This window comes from Macaca fascicularis, chromosome 6, assembly GCF_037993035.2.
Source record: "Macaca fascicularis isolate 582-1 chromosome 6, T2T-MFA8v1.1".
Classification (NCBI taxonomy): domain Eukaryota; kingdom Metazoa; phylum Chordata; class Mammalia; order Primates; family Cercopithecidae; genus Macaca; species Macaca fascicularis.
Window position 1 is genome coordinate 108,494,363 of NC_088380.1, and position 8,952 is coordinate 108,503,314.

The window sequence follows — 8,952 nt, forward strand, 5'->3', positions numbered from 1 at the left end:
GGTTTTTTGTTTCTTCAGTAAGTTCACTTAGAATAATGTCCCCCAGCTGTATCTATGTTGCTACAAAGGACATGATTTTACTCTTTTTATGGCTGCATAGTATTCTATGGTGTACATGTACTACATTTTCTTTATATAGTCTACCACAGATGGAAACCTATGTTGATTCCATGATTTTACTACTGTAAATATTATAGTATTGCAATAAACATACAGGTTCACATGTTCTTTTGGTAGAATAATTTATTTTCTTTTGAGTATATACACAGTAATGGGATTACTGGGTCAAATGGTAGCTCAACTCTTAGTTCTTCAAAAAATCTCCAAACTTCTGTCCACAGTGGGAGGATTAATTTACTCTCCTGTCAACATTATATAAGTGTTCCCTTTTTTCCGCAGACTCATCAACAGTTGTTATTTTTTGAATTTTTAACAAAAGCCATTCTAACTGGTGTGTGGTAGTATCTTATTATGGTTTTGATTTTCATTTCTCTGATGATTAGTGATGATGAGTATTTTTTCATGTCTGTTGGCCATTCGTATGTCTTCTTTTGAGAAATGCCTGTACATGTTTTTTGCCCACTTTTTAATGGGGATATATATTGTTGACTTGTTAATTTAAGTTTCTTATAGGTACAGGTTATGATCTTGTCATCATTTGTTAGCTGGCTGTTTTGTAGACTTGATTTTATACTGGAACTGTAGTGTCTATGGGCTATTTGCTAAAGTGTGTATTTGTAGTAGCAGGTATTGTTCTTTTGTTTCCATGTTTAACACCTCCTTAAGGACCTCCTGTAAGGCTGATCTAACGGTAATAAATTCCTTTATGTGTTTGCTTGTCTGAAAGGGATTTTGTTTTGTCTTCACTTAAAATGCTTGGTTTGCCAAGATATAAAATTCTTGGTTTAAATTTATTTTATTTAATGATACTGAAAATAGGCTCTTAAGCTTTTATGGCTTGTAAAGTTTCTTCTGAGAAGTCTTCTGTTACCCTAACAGAGCTTCCTTTATAGGTAAGCTGACCCTTCTCTCTAGCTGCCTTTAAATTTGTTTTTCCACATTGACCTTGTTGAGTCTGATGACGAAATCCCTTGGGGATGGTCACCTTGTACAGTATCTCACAAGGGCTCTCTGTATTTCTTGAATTTGCATGTCAAACTCTCCAATGATATTGGGGAAACTTTCTTGGACTCGTATATATCCTCAAGTATGTTTTCCAAGTTTCTTACTCTCTCCTTCTCTCTCAGGAATGCCAACGAGTTGTAGGTTTGATCTCTACATAATTCCATATTTTGGCAGAGGTTTTGTTCATTTTTTTTTAATTCGTTTTTCTTTCTTTTCATCTGACTCTGTTAATTCAAAGAAACTATGTTCAAGTTCTGAGATTATTTCCCAAGCTTGGTCTATTCTGCTGTTAATGCTTCCAACAGTATTATGATTTTCTTGTTGTAAATTTTTCAATTCCAGAAGTTCAGTTTGTTTCTTTCTTAAAATGGCTATTTCATCTTACAACTCTTGAATCATTTTGCTGGATTTTTGGATACCTAGGGTTGGTTTGCAACTTTCTCCTGTATCTCGATGAGCTTCCTTGCCATCCAGATTTAGAATCTTATGTCTGTAACTTCAGTCATTTCAAGAACCATTTCTTGTAAGCTTATGTGCTTGTTTGGAGGTAGGGAGACACTCTGGCTTTTTGAATGCCAGACTCCTTGCACTGGTTCTTTCTCATCTGAGAGGGCTAGTGTTCCTTTAAATTTTTAGATTTTCTGTTACTAGCTTTTTTTTTGTTTTTAATTTTTGTATGTACATAGTAGGTGTATACGTTTATAGGGTACATGAGTTTTTTGTGGCTGTGGTTGTTATTTTTAACTATTAAGTTCAGGGGTACATGTGCAGGGTTTTATATAGGTAAACTTGTGTCATGGGGGTTTGTTGTACAGATTATTTAAACACCCAGGTAATAAGTCTAGTACCCATTATTTATACTGATGCTCTCCTTCCTTTTACCATCCACCCTCCAATAGACCCCAGTGTGTGTTTTTCCCCTCTACGTGTCCATGTGTTCTCAACATTTAGCTCCCACTTGTAAGTGAGAACATGCCTTATTCGGTTTTCTGTTCCTGCATTAGTTTCCTGAGGATAATGACCTCCAATTTCATCCATGTCACCACAGAACATATTATCTTGTTCTTTTTTATAGCTGCATAGCATTTCATAATGTATGTGTGCCACATTTTCTTTATCCAGTCTAATTTTAGGTTTTTCAATTTATTTGCATGTAGTTGCTCATAGTAGCCAGTCGTAATGACTCATTTTTCATTTCTGACTGTATTTACCTTGATCTTCTCTATTTTATTCTCGATTAGTCTGACTAAAAGTTTGTCAATTTTGTTTAACTTTTCAAGAAACCAATTTTTTGTTTTGATCTTGTGTATTGTTTGCTTCATTTCAATGTAATTTATTTCTGCTCTGATCTTTATTATTTATTTTCTTCCACTAAGTTTGGGTTTGGTTTGCTATTGTTTCCCTAGCTCTGAAAGATGCCTGTTAGATTATTTATTTGAAGTTTTTCCACTTTTTGATGTAGGCGATTATAGCTATAAACTTCAGTACTCCTTTTGTTGCATCCCATAGGTTTTGGTACATTGTTTTTCCATTATCATTTGTTTCAAGAATTTCTTCAATTTTCTTCTTAATTTTTCAAGTGACCTACTGGTCATTCAGGAGCATATTGTTTATGCTCCATATATTTGCTCCATCACATTGAGCATTTACTCCATTACATATATTATGCTCCATTACAGTTTCCAAAATTCATCTCGTATTTATTTCTGGTTTTATTCCATTGTGTTCAGAGAAGATGCTTGTTATTATTGTAATTGTTTTGAATGTTTTAAGACTTGTTTAGTGGCCTAACATATGATCTATCCTTGAGAGTGATTCAGGTGCTAATGAAAAGAATGTGTATTCTGCAGGCATTAGATGAAATGTTTCATAAGTATCTATTAGATCCATTTGGCCTGTAGTGCATATTAATCTCAGCATTTATGTGTTGATTTTCTGTTTGGAAGATTTTTTTATTGCCAAAAGTGGGGTGTTGAAGTATCCAGCTATTATTGTATTGGAGCCTATCTCTCTCTTTAGCTTTAACAATATTTGCTTTATATATCTGGGTGCTCCAGTGTTGGGTCCTTGTGGCTTAAGCTGTCTTTCAAATTTATTTTGAGCCCCAGAGCAACTTAGCCCACAGTGAAATAGCTTACAGGAACTCAAGTTCCAACCACTGGGATTGGCTTTTTTTTTTTCTGGCTAGAGCTGGCTTAAATGCTCCTTCCATAGGTGGGTGTCAGCTGAGTTTGGTCTGGTTTTTCTTTCTGCAATAAAAGGACAGCACTGAGTTCAATGGCTCACAATTGCTGGGCTCTCCCTCCCCCAATGCCCAGAGATGCTCTCTGCACCATGCTGCCGCTGCTGGGGAGGTGGGTAGGAGAGGGATGGCATCAGTGATTCAAGACTGTTTGTTGCTCTATCTCTTTGTGCCTCTTTCAGTGATACAGACTTAAAACAAGGTACTGGGAATGCTCACCTGATTTTTGGTACTCATTAAGGTAACTTTTTTGTGTAAATAGTTGTTAAATTGGTGCCCTTGTTGGGGGTACAATTGGTGGAGCCTTTATTCTGTCATCTTGTTCCTGGATTTGCTGTCATTTGTATGGGGCTTTGTGATTTTATGCTCTTTATTTCCCTTGAGAGCTTAACTGATTTAAGTTGGGTATAATCTGTTGGCTTCATTTTTGGATGCTTTCAGAGTGCCATGTCTCTGTACAAGATATGTATTGGTGGCTAGATTCTTGCCCTGGATTTCACCAGCTGTGTGTATTGAAAGAATATTTTTGATGTTGTCATTTGGGCTGTGATCAGTAGATATGCTGAAGAGCAATGACCAGCAGATAGGTTTTTACTCAGCCATGGGGCTTTTTTGTATTTGAGGGCATGCCAGCAGTGCATTCCATTTTAACTATTTTAAGTGCGCAATTCAGTGGCTTTAATAACATTCAAAATGTTGTGTAACCATTGACACAATCTATTTCCAAAACTTTTCATCACCCCAGACAGAAACTCTGCCCATTAAGCAATGACTTTACATTGCTCCTATCCTCTGATCCTGGCCACCTCTAATATATCTACTTTCTCTCTATATAAGTTTGCCTATTCGGGATATTTCATATAAATGAAATCACACAATCTTTGCCATTTTGTGTCTGGCTTATTACTCAATGCTTTTAAGGTTTATCCATGTTGCAGCACGTGTCAGTAATTTATTCCTTTTTATGGCTGAATAACATTTCATCACATGTACATACCACATTGTGTTTATGCATTCACTTGGGTTGTTTCCACCTATTACAAATAATGCTGCAATTAACTTTGGCATACACATACCTGTTTGAGTCCCTGCTTTCATTTCTTTTGAATATATACCTAGAAGTAGATTTGCTGGGTCATATGGTAATTCCATGTTTAACTTTTTGAGGTAGAGTGCATATTTTATATCAAGCACATCAGTAGGTACTGGAATCCCATAGTCTTTCCATTTAAACATGTTTAAGTATGTATCCTGTGTTTTTTTTTACTTAAACATTTTTCTTCTTGTGTTATTTTACTTAAACATTTCTCTTCTTGTGTTATTTATCTGTACACAAACACTCCATGATAGATGTTTTCAGCTCTGCTTAGTTTTCTATTCATTATTTTTTATTTTTTATGTATTGTATCATAGTGTTGGCAATATGTAAGTCTTAATTTATAATTTGATTATTTCTACACACCTCTTAAACTGACTGAAGTGCTTAAGGTATCTTTCGCCTTTATTTTCATACATTTCTAAATCTAAGCTGTCTTTTATCCCCTGCAACCTGTTGCACACAGTCATATAGTTCCTCAAGTAGGATAAATTAGAGTTTTGATGCTGAAACTATGGCACCTGCACTAAGGTAACCCATGGCTAACATAAAATGATGGTGATATTTTACCATCCTTTAAAGAAAAAAGAAGACACTATTGTCAATGTCAATTTTTAAATATATCATTAACTTTTAATTTCTCCATATTGTTCTTAAGCCACTACCACTACCACTCTTATTAATTATCGTAAGCAAATGGCAAACAGATGGATAAATATTTACAGAAAGAAGCAGAAAATTCAGAAGACAGATTTTATTTCTATTCTATATGTATTTATTCTTATTTATATGGTGTGCTGAGAGCTTACGTTCACGATTTTTATAGAGGCATAAGATGTCGAGTAATTTGCCTATAACTGAGCAAGTTCATGAGAATATGCTTTTAAAAAATTTCACCCAGGGCTCCTTCAATTTCAGATCTCTACACTAAGCATACTTCACAACCCTGAACCTGGGACGTTAGAATCCTTATGACTTTCAACTGTTTGACAATTCCTAAGATGAGGAGAAATGCCATTATAGAATAATTGGAGAGCAGGTAAAACAAAAACAGCAGAGCAAAACTATATAGCAAATCAGAGTCACTCTGAGTTCACCAACACTGAGACATTCAGGCAAAGAATTAAGGAACAACATTTTTTTTTTTTTTTTTGCCCTGTTATGTCTCAAAAGACATCTCAATAAAAGGGAAATGATTAATGAGCAGCCAAGCAAGCCCTCTGCTAAGATTAATAAATGGGATACCCTATCACCAACCCCATCTAAGGAGGCACTGATCATAACTTGTCACCTTAATAACATTTTAATGCCAGCTCCAGATTCATTGCACTTTTATGGAAATTTAAATCATGCCCAAGTATGGAATGCTTCCGATAATGAGCATAAAAATGCGAAGAGATTTTGATTAACATCAGCTCCTTAAAAACCAGCAATGTTTAACTAGGAGCTACACAAACTATTTTGGGGGTCTTTTAATGACATCAGTTCAACAAAACTATATTTTTAGTATGTGTGAGCATTCGGATTTGTGTCTGTACTAGTTTTCACTGAGATTTAAGACAGGAAACTTTTCCTCATTATGTAGAGTTCCTGTCATGAAGTAGTTTGCAAGACAGGTAATTTCTCTTCACGACTTCAGTTTTAGAGCTACACCAAATAGAATACAGCTCTCTGATTTTTCTCAGAAATTGTGGTAGAAACACAAAGCTGCTTAACTCAAGATTATGGAAGTCAAGAAAAAAAAATTATGATAGTCTTACTTCAGAAATCACATCAGAAGAAGTACGTTAGGTAACTTCAGAATCTGGTCTCCAAATTACATGACTATTGTTTGCCATGTTAATACACACCAACTTGGTATTCCTGAACAAGTTACATCACACTAACAATCTAACATAGTGGAAGTTGTGAAAATCAGTGTTCTGCATAGCAGCAATGTCAGTGATGATATCAGATTTGATGGCATTTCTGAAGCAGACAGAACCTTGGGAGGATGTCATCATCTACTTCACAGAGGACAAGCCAGGTACGAATATCGGTGGTACTTTCGCAGTGATATCTTTTCTTCTTTTTTTCAGTGTGTATACATTGGTGCCTTTCCAATGCCTTTTAAAACTCTACTACCTTGGATTAATATTTAGTTAATTCAAACAAAAATGATGGGATTAATTTTTAAAACTAAAAATACTTCCAACTTCTAAGCCATTATCGGGCATATGACCCTTATGCAATATTAAACAATTTGACAGCATTAGTAGATAAGTGGCTAGTCATGACTTTATATGATAGAACGAGTATCAGGTGAAGGACTTCTCACAAACTTCATCTCTTCCACCATTCTCAGAAACACTAATGAGCCAGGATATTTCCCTGGACTTTCACGGGACTTGGAACAAGGGTGCCTCACTTAGCCCACAGCTCTCAATTCCTCGCGGGCGGGGGGCACATGAGGGAAGGAGGTGGGAACTGGAGTGCACAAATGCTGGAACCAGCTGGTTGCTTCGGTGCGGCAGAGGCGAGCTCCATTCACTCGGAAACGCTGCACTTCACCCCTCATGGGAGGTGGCACACAGGTGAACAGATGCAGGCCAAGCGCTTTTGGGCGCCCGCAGGAGCCAATTTCGTGCCAGCCTACCAGCAGCATCTGAGGGGATGCCCGTGACCCCTGAAGTCACAGATGGAGCATAACATTGCCCTTTCAGCTCTGCCATCTGCAGACAGCTTAAGTGTTAACAGATCAATGGACCCTCTGCCTTTTCGTGTGAGGTGGCTGCCTTCCTCCAGCAAGGGCAAAGGGTCAATGTGACAGCCCTTTGCATCTCCACTCGTGGCACCGAGCCCTTGGCTGCATCCAGGAGAAATGAGGTCACACGAACCAATTGAAGCAGGTAGATATGGGAGATTTCATTACTATGGGGGTGGCTCTTAGTGGAAAGGGGAGCTGTAGAGGGGATGGAGGGGAAAGGTACTTTTCCCCCGAAGTCCAGCTATCTCCAGCTGGATTCTTCTCCAAAGTTATGTCATCAAGCTGTCCCTCTGAAGTCAAGCCGCTTCTCTCTGATGTCTATCTGTAGTCTCCCACATCCAGCTGATTGCTTACCCTCTCTGCCGGCTGAGTTCTGGGAGTTTGACAGGCACAGGATGCGGGGTGGAGTGAGCCATGGGTAGTTTTGGAAAAGGCAACATTCGAGTACGAAAACAGGAATGTAAGTTCTCACTTTGGGCCCCGGTTTCAGGCTTAAGAGTGGGGTTTTGTCAGGAACCCACCCTTTTTTTGCCTAGAATTTCTCTGCTTCCTGTCCCTATCACTAAATAATGACCTCCACCTATATTCTAGCCGACCAAATCTCTTTCTTCTCCTTTATCATCTGTCATTATTTCCTGCACATTTGCATGTATTCATTTACTGATTTATTCTTAAAATATCAACAATACACTTGTGCAAGGCAGAGGGCTAAATGCTGGATTATCACATGGTGAAACCCCGTCTCTACTAAAAATACAGAAATTAGTGGTGGTGGGCGCCTGTAATCATAGCTACCCAGGAGGCTAAGGCAGAAGAATTGCTGGAACCTGGGAGGCAGAGGCTGCAGTGAGCCGACACTGCGCCACTGCACTCTATGCACTCCAGCCTGGGTGACAGAGCAAGACTCTATCTCAAAAAAAAAAAAAAAAAAAAAAAAAAAAAAAAAAAAAAATTCAAGCTATAAATGACCACTGTCTTCACTTAATGTACAATCTAGTTGAAAAGTTTGCACATATTTTGTTCATTGATTTTCCTCTTTTTGGAATACACCCTCCTTGCTCTCCTGCTTGAGTTACCACTACTTACCATTTGTCATCCAGCTCAAGCAGGGACTCTTTTTGAAACCTTCTCTAATTCATCCTTTAAGAAATATTAAAGATTTTAATATTTAATACTCATTATTTATTGAACATGACTTTGTAACAACTTATATCATATCAGCAGAAAGTATTTGTCTACATGTCTTTCTCTTCTCCATCAGACTGTGAACTTCATATGAACATGAACTATGGCTAATTAATTATAGTTTCTGCTGTACAGTTATGATTTAATAGGTTGACCTGATGAATGAATCAGTAAGAATCGAGAAACTTCTCTCATTTACCATCTTTCTAAAAAACGTTTTGCATTTTTTCTTTTTTTTCTTTTTCTTTTTCTTTTTTTTTTTTTTGAGATAGAGTCTTGCTCTGTCATTAGGCTGGAGTGCAGTGGCACAATCTTGGCTCACTGCAACCTCCGCCTCCCGGGTTCAAGTGGTTCTCCTGCCTCAGCCTCCCAAGTAGCTGGGACTATAGGCTCATGCCACCATGTCTGGCTAATTTTTTGTATTTTTAGTCGAGGTGGGGTTTTACCATGTTGGCCAGAATGGTATCGATCTCTTGACCTCGTGCTCCATCCGCCTCAGCCTCCCAAAGTGCTGGGATTGCAGGAGTGAGCCATCATGCCCGGCCAAGTTTCGCATTT